The 18,043-nt window shown below is 44.2% G+C and overlaps 1 long non-coding RNA gene across 3 annotated transcripts in view; it reads right to left on the reverse strand.

Annotated features, from left to right (window-relative positions):
- Positions 1 to 17,049, reverse strand: part of LOC125323646 — a 56,653-nt gene extending 39,604 nt beyond the window's left edge. For all 3 annotated transcript variants that reach the window (XR_007202596.1, XR_007202595.1, XR_007202594.1), the window contains exon 1: positions 16,843 to 17,049. This is a non-coding gene — a long non-coding RNA (uncharacterized LOC125323646). The remainder of the gene's footprint in view (positions 1 to 16,842) is intronic.
- Positions 17,050 to 18,043: the final 994 nt, after the last annotated feature.

An 18,043-nucleotide genomic window follows, 5' to 3' on the forward strand; every position in this document is an offset into this window, starting at 1 on the left:
CGCAAAAGCAGTAAAATATATTTGTTCTTGGCTCATGTTTCCACAAGAGTTGGGTTTCATGGTGACAGCCATTCTCCACTTACTGCAAAAGAAACACCCTAAAATAGATTTTAAACTCTCTACCTACAAATCAAACGTGTGGCAAATGTGTGCAGAGCTGAGATTCCCAAGCAACACGGCCTGGTAATCTTCGACGGCCCTGTTACTCCCCTGAATATAAATGATAAAGACATATAACATGGAAAGGAATGAAAAAATCCCTTCACAACACACAAAAAAAAGAACCCTTCCAGTGACTTACTGGCTGGCTCAAGAGATAAGAAACAGAAGATAAGTGAAGGCAAGCACCCCAAGAGCATTTCAAATACCATACCCAGTCTAAAAGAAAAAAATCTATTACTCTTCTCAGGAGAAGGAATCAGGCTCTCAATTGTCTCCAAGCATGGAATCAAAAAACAGTATCTCAAGATGGAGTTTGTACTTCTTGGGAGACAGATGGAAGAGATGTTTTGGCCTTTCTTTGTTGAACTTTTCTCAGAAAAATCACTATTTTACCAATAAATCACGCTTTTTGTAGCATTTGTGCCCTGACCTGATACAGAAAAAGTATTTGTATAGAAGATGTGAGAACAGAGAGTTCTTCAGAAGTGATCCCGCATCCGAATATAACCGGGTGTTAAATCTCTGCAAAGGTTGCAGGAATAACAAAAATGAAAACACCCAAGGCATTCTTCAGAGCCTTCCAAATGTGCTCCTATACGAATTCACAGTACAAAATTTCCCCATGTGTGACCAGGTGTTTCAGTTGAGTTGGAGGTGGTTGAGAGGGTGTCTGAATGCACTGCTGACCTGAGCCACCTGAGCAGTCTGACCAGGAAAGGACAGATGTAACCACCCAGCTCCTGATCTCTAGACAAGAGCAATAAATAAGTCCTGTGGCAGAAATCCACAGGCTAGGAGGGAGCAGCCTGTGAACATGCAAAAAAAAAATACAATTTAACCCAACTAAACCTCCAGAACCATGTTATACTCCATGTCATGTTGGTTTGCTAAGCAGCAATGGAAATAAACAATTTTTGTACAGCTTTATTGAGGCTTCTCAGCCAAATTCCAGGGAAAGGGACCCTGAATCAAATGCCAGAGAAAGCAATGGAAAAATCCCCATTACACTGAAAGGTCTTTAGATGTGGGCCATCTACCATAATGCCTTGGCAGAGGTATTCATATTTACACCAGTAAAAATACTGGCAATTTGGGAAACCTCCTTTTTTGCCTGTTAGTTACCTTTTCCCAGATACAGTCTAGAAATACTCCATATATACTGATGAAAATGTTTATACATTCAATTTGATGTACGGAAGTAGCCCACTATAAATCAGCCTCATGTCCAGTTAAGCCCATAGAGGCAGGATCACTTTATTTAGGAACAATATGATTGTCCAATTTCCAACCCAACATTAGATCTTCCCAGCAGATGTTGTCCTTAACGTTCACCACTAGAATGCATAAAAGATCTTTTTTTTTTCCCCTTTTCCCTAACGAGATTAAACGCATTTACCACTGGAACCTGTCCTACCTCTCTACCGAACAGTTACAGGAGAGAACATTTTTACTAGGCTTAATTAAAACTCACGTTACTAAGCTAAAGTGTAGTAAACTAAATATAGCCAATAGTTATTGTAAGAAAAAAATGTATTTATATATGGGCTATATGATGTATTCACTATATGTTTAAATTATTTAACATAAACAAGAATGTATGGTTAATAAATACAAGTGTCAAATATCCATATAATATGGATATGTTTAAATGTAAATTGAACATCAGTACTTCTATATTACGCTGCTTTCCCTTATGGTAGGTAAGAAGTTACTGATTTATCAATGTGTAAAAGCTCTGAGCTTGTAAAAACTCATTTCTGAGGTCCCTGTGCTAGCACTGATCTCCCAGTACAGCCTGTGCTGAGCTCTTTCTTGCAGCACTTTGAAGGCAATTAAGTCTGATGTATTTGGTTCCCCTGAAATGTAAGGCCATACAAATACTGCAGATTGTTAAAAATGCTGGTTACTACAAAAGCACAGCATGATATACCGGCTTTGACCAGGACACGCACAGAATCACCCCCTTCTCATAATCTGGCCCACTTTTCACCATGTGTACAAGAAACATACAGGCAGCTGCCGAACCCTGCCTGGGCTGCAAACATCCTGACTCTGAAATCTGGACCTCATGTGGATCCCATCTGCTCTACAGCACACAACAAACAGGTCTGGGGTATCCAGCCAAGCTCCTGCCCAGGGCCTATCAGCTGTGGCTTGAATTACTCCTAGGAGAAACATTGGCCCTGGCTTGAAACCCCAGGGTTTGGAGTCAGTGGTGTCAGAAAGGAGCAGCCACTCCCCCAGTCTGGTTTCTCAGCTCACCCTCCTCTTCCCTCCCAGGCAGAGAACAAACTCTTCTTTAGCTACATTTGTTTGCATTTGTCCTCATGGTGATTCTAAGGTTCACTCTCTACAACATCAAGATGCAGTTTCTCCCACAGTAAAGGATAAAAAGTACAAAAACTACATTTGCATTTTCCTGGTCAAGCACATCCCACAGGAGGCCAGGCCTGCTTTAGAGCCCAGTCCATGCAGGAAAACATGGATTACAGAATCTTTGTACTATTTTGCTGGTTTGGCATCACTACCATCAGGTTTTTAAAGCTCATTCCAACTTCTGCTCGTCACAGGGACCAGTAAAACAGGCTGAAGCAAACACAGTCCTGGGGGTCCCCTGGCTGGAGGGAATGAATACATTTCAGGTACATATCACATGCTCTGACAAAGGTGTATGGTCATGAACAGCTAGAGTGTTTTATAGGACATAAAGGAGAAAATGTGCTGCAATAAATTGTAAAAGTTATGCCTTTTAGCATCTGGATGGCCACTTTAGAAATTTAGGACCTCGCCTTTAAAAAGTGAAACAACTGAGCTATCATTCATTTTTATTTCACTATTTCACTTGCCCATCAAAGATTTTCACTCCACATACACCACCTTTTTTTTCAAAAGCTGTCAAGAATATGAGAAATTTTGCCTTGAGGAAAAACACAACCATTTCTTTCCATCTTACAGCATTGTATGTTTCAACCCAGACACGGCTACAGTAGTTCCATTTATGCAGATTATATTTCATGAGAATCCATTGAAGCAGGGAATGATTGTTTTACATGAGAAAGCCTAATGCTCCAGAAAGGACTCTGGAGGGTAAATATTCCAGGAAGGACTCAGAGAGCCATCCTACACTATCGGCTCACATCTTCCACAAGGCTGAAGCAGCTTCAGGGCTAAGCTTATGCAATTCCGCCTTTCCAAAATGTGATTTCATGGTCACAGAGTGTCTTGTCCAACCCATTTCTGAGCACATGGCAATTCATTTCAATGGTGGGGTTATCTTGCCATTTCTGCCCTTACACTTTTAGCTCTCCAGGCAGAGGAGCACCTGAGCCACGGACAACTTGAAGAAGCAAAGTCCCATCTCTCTTGGACCATCCCCAGCGGTCTCCATTTCTTCAACAGTGCATTTTTTTGTGCTGCTGGGGTGAAAGGTGTTCTTGCAACAACTTCTAAGTGCCCCCATTTCTACATAGAGCTTATACACAGACTTTTACTAATCCAAAGCAAAGCCAATGTACAGGTTCTTCACTCTTCCTTTTTCTGGAAAAGTGGAACAATTTTGCAGCTCCTTCACCCCTGATGATGCAATGAAGGTTTCCTCTGCTTCACCCAGTTTAATCCCTGCAGAGTTTATTATGGTGTGTATCACAGGGTCCTTCCATGAGCCTGCAAACTCCTGCAAGACACTGAGTGGGACCTATTTCTCCTGACTTTGGATTAATCCAAGGTCACACACACATCTTTATAGGGGAATTAATGCTTTTTAGGACCCCAGCCCTTTGGGTCCTGTTTTGCCTTGGGTAATGGAAGCTTCCCAAGAGAATGTGGGTTTAGGCAGTATTTTATGCTTCCTCTGCCAATCAATACACCATAAAACACATGCTGAGGTCCCTCTCACAGATCCAAGGAGCCTCCCAGCATCGAAGCAGAGCTGCCGGCAGTGTTTGATCTTCCTTCGTGCCTTTGCCTGCAGAGTGGCCTCTCGTGGTGCCCTCAGCTGGAGGACAAAGCTGTGTCATTGCAGAGGGTTGCAAACGAGCCGCTGATTACAGAGCACAATTAAGAGACATCGTGCAGGTCCCTGCAGGCTGGTGCATCACAACCTTCGGTGCTCCAAAGGTCAGACAAAGTGAGCACAGTGGGAAGTTGAATCCCTGTCACCAGGAAGCTCATTGCAAGCAGGTTCTTGTCTTCTGGGGAAGGCACATAGATACATTTAGATTTAATTGCAAGTGGCAAACCAGAATGCCAACGAGATGACAGCAAGCTGGTCCTCTGTAAGCACATGAGCTTCAGTCACCGGCTCAAGCCAGGAGAAAAAAAAAAAAAATAAAATCACCATTATGAGCTCAGGAAGGTGATAAACTTCTCTACAAGGATATAAGGATGTTCCTTAGCAGCAAGTGTGACTTGCATATATTCGTTGTCTTTGAGATGTCTGTCTCAAACACAGGCTTTACACCACGAGTCTGATGTGGCTTTCACTTACACCACATTTATAGCACTTTTCTGCTGAGTTTGACAACATTGGAGTTTGGAGAAGCAAAGCTTCACATGAGTTCTCAGATCTCTGCAATTTAGGCATGTCCTTCCATATTTTAGATTCCTATCTGAAATAGAAGCTTATGAGATTACAGCCCCCTTTGAGCAAACCCAAATGGAATACCAGCAAGCCCCGTGTGAACACACAGCTCTCCCTAACACCAGCCCGAGTCCTTTCCCATTCCACCTGCACACCCCTGCTCCCAGCCGTTACCACAGGGATAAAGGCAGGCTGATACTACAGACCTCATGGGCTAAGTTTTGTCTCTGTAAATAAAACCGGTGCTATTTTTTCTTTGAACAACCTTTAGCAGCTTGATCCTGCCTCTGGGAATGGTATTTCCTTTACAGAAACATATTTGAAGGATAATTCACACAGAACCACTAAAAGCTGAGGAAAACCTCCAGAGGGAGCAGACCCCAAGCCTGCCCCAGGAGGTGAGTGCCACTCACTTTGATCTGCAAACTCTCACATTTTTGCTCCATTTCTGCAAACTTCAAAAATTCAAAGTTTCTGCAAACGTCTTATGTCAGGATGCAACCTTGCTAAATTTATTGTACATGGACTATTCAATGAGTAAACATGTAAATAAATTTCTATTTTCCCAAATGTCTTCAAGGGGTTTGATGGAGTCTTTGCTGATATTTGGGCCAACTGTTGCCAGAGGCTTACAATTGCAAAGTAACCCCCCCAAATCAAACTAGGAGTGGTGAGTTTGCACAGTCTGATCAGAGGGAGACAGACTGACACTTAAAAATATTTCTGTTCAGACTTTCCCTTCTGTCTCGGAGGAATAAAACGTTTTCCAATGAGGCTGAATTTCCTTTTGTGTGATGCCTTCAACTAGAAAGGCACCATTCTCTCAGGCGCCAGAGACAAAAGATTTAAAAAAAAAAAAAAAAAAAATCTTTCATGTCTAATTTCAGTTTAACTTCTGTTATTGACTCCCAGTCCCTGGCTCTATAGCAGGATTTCCTTTGCCTTCTGAAGCAAGAGTAAACTCAAGTATTAAACAAAACCTTCTATTTAAAAAGAAAACAATTGAACTTTTCATGTGTAAATGTACACATTTGTTCTAGAAATTTAAACTTGATCTATAATCTCTAACACATCTATCCAAAAAATCATGCTGAATAAAACTGAGGTCTTTCCCCCTTTTTTTTGACAATACCATAAATAAATTCAAAACCAGAGACAGCTGTGCACACACAGTGCAAGAGTCACAGCAGAGGAAGAGTTAATACAGAAAAGCTGATTTTCTGTTCATTTTCTGTGCCCGAGTTCTTCTCTCATGTTTCAATATCTATATTGTACTATGACTTCACAGAGATCAGAAAGCCCTTGCAGACACTGGTCCCCGAGTCACAGGCAGGCGGGTCCTGCACAAGCAGGACATGCTGAGACACCCCCTGCCCCAACAGCACAGAGAGTGTTACAAAGTCAACCCTCAGATCTAGCAGCGAGAAGAGAGGACACAAAACAAAAAGTGAGACAATTCAGACGGAAAAGATAAGCTGAGGACACAGCACAGCCTCGATCTATAGCTGATCTCATGCCGTCAGCACTGCTGGAAGCTCTGGCTGGAGCGCAGCAGACTTACATAGACCAGTCCCAGTTTCATTTACTTTGAAATGAAAGGCATTGCTGGCAGAGGCTCAACACACAGCCAAGAGCTCAGGAGCAAGTTAAAGCCAGCTGAGGTACCCCAGGTGACAGACAAGGCCCCTTACACACACTCAGATGTGGGTGCTGAGCTCCTTCCAGCCATGCCAAGAGCTCTCCATGCCTTGGCAGGGATTTGGGCACAAAAGCAGCAGATCACAGAGGGACGGATCTGCTGAAGTGGCCAGCGAGATCTGCAGCCACCATCAGTCACTGGAGCTGCGGTGCTGCTAAGTCTGTTAAAGGAAGTATGAAATCATACCCAATTACTTCATTCTGAAAGTTGCAAATATCACTGTTTGTGTGAGAATCATTACAATACACTCTTGATATAAATCTTTTTTACAATAATATTTTATGTACCGAGGATCAGAAGTATGCAGAAAGAGGTTTAAAATGCGGGAGCAGATGACTGGAGAAACTTGTCCTCTTTGTTCTTGCCAGAACGATGCTCCAAATTCCCCAGGAAATACATTGCCTTATAAAGCACAAGTACTACTTTCAAGTGAGCTTAAAATCCCACCAGGGCTCACCAGACACACAACACCAGGAGAAACTCCTGAAAGATTTCCAGCATAATTTTTCCTCACAGTGTTGGATGTAAAGCCCATTTCTGACAGCATCTGTGCAGGTGTGGAGCCCCATTCTCACACCCTCATCCACAATGTGGCAACTCTGGCTTTAACAGAGTGCTTAAATTCCTGCAGAATCCACATGACAACAGCCCAACACGTTCTCCAGGGCACAAGTCTGGTGTTGTTCCATAAATCACCTTTTTGGTTTAGGTAGCAAGAATCCAGAGGCAAGGCCCCAGCACTGCACAGCCCCAAGAGCAAGGGCATTTCAGGTGCTGAATATGGGCATATGGCATTAAAAAAGGAGTAACTTCTGGCTGTATAATTATAAACTGCATCATTATGCATGTGCACAAGCAAAGGAGAGGACAAAATGAGGTCACCCAGGAAACTTTGATGCTGGCATTTCTTCACCTCCAAGTGCCTGACTTTGCAGCTTTAATAATATTCTTTTCATGAAGGGGTTTTGTTTAATTTATATATAGATTATGGGTTGCTGTCTATTGGCAGACACCCACAGTATTGGCTGGATGCAGTTTAAAATAGCAAACCTTCCCTCTGTTGGAAACACCTGTTTTAGCCAGAAGACCATTTCATTGCAGGTGTTACACTCTGAATGAAATAGGAGCCTATTTTGATTCTGTGATCTGCCCAGGGACAACAGCATCATTTAATATATCCATCAAAAATTACTAACTTGATCATTACAGAATGGGGAATGGTGCATCTGACCTTTCTTTTACAATACCATTGCAGACTTTTAACAGGTTTCTCAAAAGTTACTATTATTAACATGAATATTACAGGAATAAAATCAGCCCCTTACAGTCAGTTATCACAGTGCTTAAACAAAACTGGTATCTGCAAACAGCCTGCTGAGGTATCAAGAACTCTCTTGTTCCTAAAGGAAAGCTTAGATGGAGACAAATCTATTGACTGGTAGAGATAATGGTAAAGATGTCACTGGAGTTAATCAACTGTTTTAAATGGGACAGAACTTTACAGCATGGCCCCGTGGTTAAACGGGCACAAGCTGATCTTTTGCATCTGCCATGCCTGGTTTGTGTGTGTGATGGATGCTGGCTCTGAGGTGCAGGGCACCGGCCTGTCCCGCATGCTGTGAGCCTGCAGCGATTATCCTCTGAGGTCCTGCAGCCACATATTAATGTCACATTTACTGCCAAGGTTAGCAAGCAACACAAGGGAACAAAGTCCTAAGCCACTGTGAACTGAATTTTTTTTGAAGATGCCCCCTTTTAATTCTAATTTCTAAATTAGGAGTGAATAAACTCTTTGGTCATTCAGAAGGAAGGACAAAACCTCAGTCACATCCACCTCTGTTAGTTTGCTATTAATCTTTCTTTGGTGCTCCAGTGGGTCTCACATCTGCTGTGTATATTTTATTTTTTAGTCACTGGAGGAAAAACTACAGTAGTGGGTCTGGAAAAGGCCTGGTCACTTCTGGAAGAGGTGCAACACACAGAGCAGGGATCAGCAGTTCTCCTTGCAGCACATCCCAGTCCCTGGTTAAAAGCCCAGTCCCAGGTTCCAAACAAGTGTTTGTGCTTTGGCCTTTCCTGGGAAGAAAGGGGGGGAAGTTTTGATGGTGTGCAGAATTTTGTTATAATAGCCTCCCACTTCTCATGGTCCCAGTGAAGAGTTATCAGAGCCCTGAGTGCCCTCTGAGGGGCCACTGCCCCTCTTTACTCCATTCCAGGTGCTAAATGCCACCTTGTGAGCTACAGCACCATTTACAGAAATCAATGTAGAATTAAGTTACTAAGCATGTGAAATTGGCTACAAATAGCAAAGGCATTCTTCCAGGGAGGATTCGCATTTTTTCTATCATGCCATAGTTTCCAGCCATTATTGTTGTTTCTTAAATATAATTATATATAGTTGGTGCTAAACTGAGTTTACAGCCTGTTGTAATTCCATGTTCTCATCTATTTTTCTGCCCCAGCAAGCCTAACCGCCAATAACAGGAAAAGTCCACCCCATTTACAAAGAGAAAATCATTATACTTGATTCTACCCATATAGCAACTTAAATACAATAAATTTTAATACTGGGCATTGCAAAAGGCACTTAGCTGTGTACTGTGCTGCCTCCACTGACTCAGGATATGCAATAACTGTGCAGTACAAGTCACTAAAGACTCCAAAAGCTACTGGAAATGGAGCATGTCTGGATCCGTGGGGCACCATGCCAATACTATGTGTTATCCAGCTTTTTACCTGGCAGTTGGCCAAACCCAATAAAACTAATTATCATGAGATGGTTTTTTACAAATGGAGGCACTGCAGTTAAAGACAATCTGAGTGCTGAGCTCTGTGCAACAGGCAAACACCACTGGCAATTTTTTTCCTCGTGGAGAATGAGGTGATTTGCTCCTGCTCACTCCAAAAGAGAAAGTCACAGCTCTGTTCTTTGGATCTGCTGCTCCTGGGAGACAGCAGCAGAGAGGACCTGACTATCACCACGATGATAAAGATGATTCTCTTGGTGCACTGTACTGAAACACTTACTTGCAGATCCCCTTTCATTATATGCAATTTTTAGTTGCTTTTTGCAGATCATATCTTTTTCACACATCCTTCAATCTGCCACTTCTACAGAGTTTCATCCAGTCAGGTCCAACATACAGACACATGTCACAGAGAATCCCACAGACTCCTTCAGCCCAGCACTGATGTAGAAGCTTTCTGAAAATCACCGTGCCAGAGCAGTCGGATTTCACATCAGAGATGATCGTGTAACTCAGTCTCGCTGCCACTTGCTTTTCGCACGTGGCAGGGGGCCGCTAGTGTGACACAGAGCTCCTGGCACAGGGAGCAGAGGTACAAGAAGAGCTGCTAAAGCAGCTCCAGTGCCTCCAGGCCAGGATTGTTTGCCACCACAGCTCATCCAGTCTCACATCCAGGATTCTGTTGGCACCAAAAAGCACTGTTGATATTTACTCTGATCCTCTGAAAAATTAGTGGGAAATGAAAAACCAATGACGAACAAGAGTCTTTGGTCAGGGTGACAAAATTGGGAAGATATTTGATCAGGAGAATAAATCTGTCTCCTTCATAGGCAGTGATATTTGGGATGGCACTGAGCAGCTGTTTTCACAATTCCAGAAATTCTCTTTCTGATCTGTGACTACAGACAACACCGTCACTGTTGGATACTCCCATCCCATCTCCCTAACTCACCTTTACACTACCAAACTGCACGTAGGACAGCAAAACGGCTCCCTCAACTCCACTGGGCTGCCTCACCCTGTGCCTGAATCCAGCCACGTGCTCCAGAGCCTCCTGGCTTTGGGCTGCCCACTGCTCCCAACACGTATCCATACCTACGGCTTTTGGGGCAGAACACAACATTTGCTGTGGGAAAGGCAGCTAGAAGGCTTGGTACACTGAATCTATCATGTTGTTCTTTGAATTATTTGAGAATATTTACTGGGAGGTGCCAGCACAAGGCAGTTTTACACTCCTTCTCCTTAGCTGTCGCCCCTATCCTAATGGACCCTGCCCTGAGCCCTCCTGGGAATCTGTCAAAGACCTATCCTCTCTTGCCAAGACTAGTCTGGGAAACAGTGGCTGATAAAAGGCAAGAGGCATCACACCAAGTAAATGGCTCATTGATGACAGTGTTTAGCATAAAACACCAAAGGTCCTTCTCAAATGAGGGGATTTGTGTCTGACAATGTGTATCTGACTGTAGGGAGAGCAAAAAATAGCACAGTATAAGGAAGGACACACAGCAAGGCTCCCAGGGATGCTTCTGCTCAAGAAGGAATCTTTCCTGGGAGTTTACAAAAGCCATTCTTTGTCTTCCCTGCTGCCCCATTTACTCTGCTCCGAACAGGTCACGAGAAGTCAGCTCAGAAAGCTCAGGTACAATTGAACACCACTTTCAATCCCCAGCCTCCAAAGGAGGGCAGGCACCCCACTGCCATGGACACCTTCAGAGCAGGGGACTCGGACCAGGATCTGCCACTTCTGTAAAGTTTCAAGGGCATTCCCTTCCTGCCAAAGAAGGTTGCCTGAGCAGATGACTGCACCATTTTTGGAGCACTTCTCCCACTGCTGCGGGCACCTCTGCAGGCTGGGAGCACTTAGTCCAGAGCTTCCACCAAAGTCATATGCATTTTGAAACAGTGACTCTGCAGCCTTGGCCAAGGATTTCAGCTGCATTCCCTGAGCGTTATGCTCACTGTGCTAAAAATCACCTGCAAAGCAGTTCTTTCTGATATTTACTTTGTGAAATTAAAGTACAGGGAGGGGGGAAAAGAAATTGAAATTAGTGTCTTTCTGCTACCTCTTAGTTTGCATAAGCAGTCAATGGTAAATGTCAAATGCCAGCAGTGCATTAGAAAAGGATCACACTGAAAAATTCTGTCTTCAAGGCCAGAGCCCAAACCCCTCACCAGCCCCAAAATTGCTCTAGTTTCACACAACATCCTACATTAGGAGCATGTACACTAATGCCTAATTTAGCCATCACAGCCCCAGGAGCGTGGGAGTCAGAGAGACTCCAACAGCACATATGCAGAGGGTTCTCTCTATGCTAAATTTTAGGAAGTGCTCCCCTGCTTCAGACAGCTCTGCCCAGGTTCAAAGTAAGGAACATGGAATGTTGTGAGATCCGAGCTCATTAGAGGAGCAGGCGGAGATGTCTGCAGCTGAATAAGCAGGTTGCTTTGGGAATAACATGAAACAGATGTCCTGTCTTTGCACTCCCTGAACATTTTCCGCAAATAAATTGCAAGTTCAGGGTTTAAGGCTGAGTCTGTCATTTATCTCTTTAGCAACTCCTCTTCTGTTTTCTTCCAGGGCAGAAAATCTCTTCTGTAATAAGATGACTTTAGAAGCTAGAGAGCAAAATCTGCTTTTTCATTGAGCATGGGAAATGAAGGACTCCCTGCCAAATGAGTTTACTGGTATTTCAGGTAGAGAATACCAGGAGGTGCTCTGCACATGGTCCAGGTACTTAAAAACATTACACAGATAATGTACAACGGACTAAAGCAAGCAACAAAATTCTAAGACTTGCTAGCACAAAAAAATAGGACTTACAGGTCTACTGCCTTAACCCACAGTGATGTGTCTCTTCTGCCTGTGCTGCTGGGATAAACTTTCTTGTGTGCAATTCTCTTTATAATGAGCCTAACTTCAAACTGTGCAAAAGAAACTTCCAAAAATCTGCACAGAGGATTAGCTCAAGTCTCAAGACAAAGAAGCAATAATTCACCCACTCCATCAGCACTACCAGAAGCTAATGCAAAATAAATTCCATGGGAGTTTCCAAAAATGTCAGACAACAGTAATACCTTAGTGAGGCAGAGCATATTTTATGCATCCTGTTCGTTAGCTGAAAAGCCTGTCTGCATGACTATTTTTTCTCATTTGAATTAATCACACTGTATATTAAGAAGAGACCCGCTGAGCTCCTTAATACATAAAGTATTTAAAAGATGTTATTAAAAAAGTTATTTTGGAAAATTGCAATTAAAAATCGACATGTACACTTGCATTTATTGCTTCTCTTCCTGTCAGCCTGCGTCAAGCAAGAGACACAGGAGTGTTTCCACAGCCAGAGGTTTGAGCCATGATAGGGATGTTTACAGGGAAGTAACAGTATTACAATATTACCCTTGTGAAAGGCTACACATCTTCCAACACAAGTTAGGTTTGCCGCAAGTAGATTTGTCAAAATATTTCATACAGATCCACTTTGATCTACGCCCCAGTTCCCAACCCAGGAACCCAGAAAATCCAGGCTCAGCCTAGTTTCATAATTAGTGCCAACAACCTCAGACTGATGCTGTGCACAGAAGCTCCTCTATGTACAGCATCTCAGTTAGTCTGGAGCCTTAAATATTGTAAAAAGCCCTTTGCAAGGCAACACACCCAACTGTCTACCAGTGTACATCCCCTTATGTGACTTGAGTGTCATACTCAAAAGGAACTTCGACTTTTTGCTTTGGCCTTTAAAGGCAGACACTTCTAGCTTGAGATTCTCTTCCAGTTGATACAATAAATGCAGCCACTGCCAGTTTACCCCCATTTACTCCTGCCTCAGAGAGCTCTTCTCCTTTCCTGATGTTCACCCTCAAACTGTTTCTAGGCAACAGCCTAAAATGTCCAGCCAGCCCCTAAAGTGAGACTTGGGCAGTGATTTTTGTGTACAATACAAGTGTAATTTCTACATAAGGACTATCAACCTGTTACAATGACTAAGAGCAGGAGAACAGCAAAGTATGAATTCCTAACAAGTCTCATGAAATTTGTGAGTCACAATAGCAAACAGGTCTCACTCGGACCCCCAGGGACAGCATTGGTAAAGGTTGACAGAAGGGCAGCAGCTCCAAGTACTAAATGAATAAAGTGGCATCCCCAACAGAATTTTTCTTCATTCATTACCAGTGCATTTTTAGAGTCACCACATAACCCTGCCCACCCTTCCCACAGGGATACCGGTATCAAGTCATTCATCAGCAGAATATTGTCACTTTTTACAATATCACCCTTAAGTACAAGAGCTCTCAATAGGACGGTGCTGGAGGTTATTGATTTTGAACCACTGACACAGCAGACAGCATCCCCTCAGCAGGAAAGATGCCCAAGGTCAAATGCCTTCTTAAATACACATTTGGCTACAGGAGTTTCATTAAGTTCAATAAACCATCAGGTATCAACTGGCAGCACTATTTATAAATAACCAGCCTGTGCAGTGCTAACCCCTTTTTTATTTAATGAAATTTGCTTCCTCTTGTCAGTGTCAGGTATTTTGAGTCGGCAAAATGCTGTGACCTCTCCTATGCTAAAAATGAAACTGTGTATGAAGACAGCCATAGAAGCCCAACACCAGCTCCTGGAAATAGCACGTATCTATTTAGGTAACATAAACAAGATGTCAAGTCTTCAGGAGCGTGAGCTGTTGAAGCAAGCACCAAACCCTCCCCAGACATTTGTACACCACAGAGAGGGAGTGAGGGAGCTCTTTCATTCAGCCTTCATTAAATAAATAATATATTATGCAAAAGCAAAATTTGTGTTATTGCAGCACTGACAACAACTCATTCTGAATTAAGACATTCAGGAATTGAAGCTCTCACTCTTTGTGCATTTCCTAAAGGGAAAGAATTTCCTAAAGGCAGGATTTCTTGCACAGGAGCTGTGATGTCCCAGAGCACTGTGGGCCCAGCCAGGTCAGGGCTGGGCCTCAGCAAAACTTCCCTTCTCCAAGCTCCAGTGCAGAGCTAACATCCCACTGTGCTCAAGCCCCCACACTCCCTTAGTTCAGCATTGCTTCCTCCTCCTTATCCCTGAACCAGCAGGAGCTTTATCCACCACAGGCTGGCAAAAACTCATTTTGAGTTAATGGTCCTTTATTTCCCTATGGAATTTCCTTACTCCTATTCTTTATGCCATGGTGGCAGAGGTAGGGATCCCTTTTCCTCTTTCTGAGCTAGTTTGCTCACCTGACCTTTAAATTCTCCTGCACCATCCATAAGACAGGGGTGGGGAATCACAACAAAAAAAATCCAGGAAACATAAGCTCATCCCTTCAGGCCATTCTATATTTAGCAGCTCCCTGGTGTGCTGCTATGTTTCTAATTGCTGTTGTCAGAATATATGCGGGAGAGGGAGCTGCTGTTTTACAGAAGAACAACCCTTCCTACCCAGGTGTGAAGCATGGGATGTCAGCCGACCCGGAGCAGGAGCTTCCAGGGTCAAACGCAGCACCCAGACTCTTCTTTCCCTAAGGCCCTGCCTTGCTGTACTCGCCCTGGAAGCTGCGTGGGTTTGTTTCCGTGCACACCCCCCATTCTCACAGCAAGGGGTGCACTCCTGGTGTGTGTGTGTGTACACATTTACAGTCACTACATTGCATGGGGACACTTTGATTTGCAAGCGAGCAGCGTTCAGTGACACCACACTGTAATGGATATGGGGGATGGAGAGATAAGGAGTTATTACAAGGCAAGATTAAAACTCTTCAGTTGATCCACATGGATTTTATTTTTGCCATACTGCCTGCCTGATCATACATCTTCCCGCATTCCCACCCTGCTGCTGGGCAGGAGGGGGCATGGCTCAGCTGAGCCTGCGGAGTCGGGCATACATCCGTGGAGCAGAGGAAAAGCCGCCGGCAGCCTTGAGTGGTTACAAATTACAGACCTCTCACCAGGGGACCGGGCTGCAGCCAGGATCCAGCTTTTAGCGTGCCAAAGCCAAGCACAGCTAAATTACACTCTCAGGTGCTCTGCCAAACAGCCGCTGTGGCAGTCACGGTCTCCAGCAGGTCCTTGCCCGGAGCCACCGTGCACATCCACCCACAGTGCCCCAGGCACCAGGCATGGAGGGGCCAAACTGCTCCCTGCTCTCACACTTGGCCCAGGTTTAGCCCTGTCCACGCGTTAACAGCAAAAATCCCCTCGGGGAACAACAGACAAGAGCGGCACAGCGCAAGAACCCAGGGAGAGCTCCCACACCCGCACACTCAGCAGCCGCAGGTGCTGCAGGGCTGCCTTTGCCACTGCACCAGCACAGAAGTTCCTTTCTTTCCAGCCCAGATTAACCCAGGAGCAACTCCTGTGTGACCAAACAGCTCCCATCGCTCCCTGCTGACTGGAGGGCAGCAGATCATTGGAAAGCAGGAATTATTTTCAACCTTGTTAGCATTTGCCAAGCGTCATTTCAGCCCTAACATTATAGGTGTTTAATAGGGCCATACTGAAAGTCTTTGAACCTTGCAATCAATACAGCCGAGCTGCTGCACAAAATTTACCACTGATCTGTTTCACTTCATTAAATGTTAGTTTTACAAGCTTTGAAAATAGGCCTGTTTAAAATTGTTTAACAACCTGTGGCTGCATCATCAGCTCTAAATGGCCACGCAGCACTGACTGCAGGCTAACCCGCTAGTTAGTGATTTCTTGACCTACAGCAGTATCAAACTGACTTTTTAAAACCCGTAACATGTTCAGCAATATTCCCTTTAAGCCCAAAGCACACTGATGCAACCACTTGGAGAAAGAGAGAACACAGACAATAAAACTGAAACCCTGGGCCCACCTTCTTTGAACACCCCAGCTCAGCAGTGGCCGAGCTGCCCACCCTACAGGCCCCAAGGAGGGACTCTTGAAAATTCTTCAAATACGACAGAGCAGCTCCCCTGGAGCAAGCAGGCACATGTCCTTAGCCACTTGGAGACCACACAATCCTGACGTGGACTAAGCCATACAGATTTGCAGCAATAATAACATGCACACCCCGAAAATTAATCATCAGTTCTGCTTTCTGGCTTCTCTTCCTTGATCCACTGAGTTAAGAGTGAAACACAAAACCTTGATTCCTGCTACACCAGGATGCCTAAGAGGATCTGTCAAGCCCTTAGTCCACAGGAAACACTCTGCATGGGATAAATTATGAGGGCTAATAGCAAACCATCACTCTGCTACCACTACTAACACCCAGTGTTACTTCTCTTCTGGGCAAGTGCAATATTTTAATGCAGATGGGTTTACATATTAGTATTTCCTCATTTCTATGGCCTTGCATCGCCCGCCTCTATATTTTCACTTCCACAGCCAACAGCTAGTAATGGATAAAAATATTGTACATCCATTACAGAGGAAAACAAACAAAAAAATTCCATGTCCGTCCATGATTCCTTTATGCTCTATTTAAAGGTTGCACTTTCCTCTTCATTTTTGTCTCCTGCAATTTATTAAGCCCTTTGCCAGGACAAAATTCATGGCAATTCTTGGAGTAGATAAAAATTTATTTACGCAAACAACCGATAAAATTGCACAAGCCACCAGATAAGAATCAGCATTCTTGAAAATTTAAACACATATATATTTTTAAAGCATATCAGTACCTGAGGAACTTTGTCACCTACCATGTGCAGACAGGCTGGGGCCTCCTTGCTTCTCCTGCCATCCGGGAGCTGCTTTTGGAAATGGAAACCTGCTGAAGTGCTTTGGAAATTGCTAATCACTGTTGCTTGCGCCGAGGGCTGCTGTGACAGTCCTGCACCACACGCGGGTGTGCTGCTCCCTTCAGCCTTCAGGGGGAGCGTTCCTGTTTGGGAATGGGGGCTCAGAGAATCAGGCCACATTTACAGCCTGAAAAAACAGTTCCCCCATTCACCAGGCAAATAATTGGACATGGCAAAAGCACAGAAAACATTTTTGCGTTGGTGCTCCACATGACAGAGCTGTGAGCTGGCCTAGGACCAAAACCTCCCAGATGCCACTACTGAGGTGCTACCCCTCAGCAATTACTCATTCCCCCGCCAACAAATGGGCATTGTTAAATTTTGAGGGAAACCACTTTTGGTTGCCATGACCTCCATGGCCAGGAGGGAGATACGTACACACAAATGTTGAGATTTGGAGGTTTGCACTGCACAGAGTGATCAAAACCACCCCTGCAACACATCCCAGGGAGGTTCACAGCACCCACTACAGCAAAGGCCTTCAGAGTACTCTCCACTGTGCATTATCTCTCTCCCTCATCCACGGCTTTGCTTTGAGCCATGCCGACAGCAGAGGCTGGGATGTAGAATCTTGGACTTGGAGCTAAAGCACCACACGACGCAATGTTTATTGTCACTGTCTGCAGGAGAAATGCTGTTTCTCTGACAGACTGACATTCCTACACAAAACAAACACACTCCTACAGGATAAAAGGAGCGGGGAGCTGCTCCAGCCACAGCCCAGCATGACTTCACAAGGCCCAGCAGCCTCTGCCAACTTGCCTGGCACAGCCACAAAACCAACTCCAGCATCAAGGCAGGAAAGGAGAGGGACTGAAATCAGCTCTCAGCTGCAAAGTTTTATTCCTCTGAGCATCGACAAAACACAGATGGTCTTCTCTCTGAATGAAGACCATTTTGCACCTGGAAAACTCCAATCAGGAAGAGAAACCAGAAGGCAAAGGGGAGAAATCTGTTCATGCAAGCACTTTGCTTTGCAAACAGAGCTGTACCCCTCTAATCAGCAGCAAATGTTCCTGTGCACAGCAGGAATATGTGCAAACCAAACCTGTCTCTCAAAGAGATGAAGGCATTTCTTCACATCAATAAATATTTCACATTG

This window comes from Corvus hawaiiensis, chromosome 3, assembly GCF_020740725.1.
Source record: "Corvus hawaiiensis isolate bCorHaw1 chromosome 3, bCorHaw1.pri.cur, whole genome shotgun sequence".
In the NCBI taxonomy this organism is placed as follows: domain Eukaryota; kingdom Metazoa; phylum Chordata; class Aves; order Passeriformes; family Corvidae; genus Corvus; species Corvus hawaiiensis.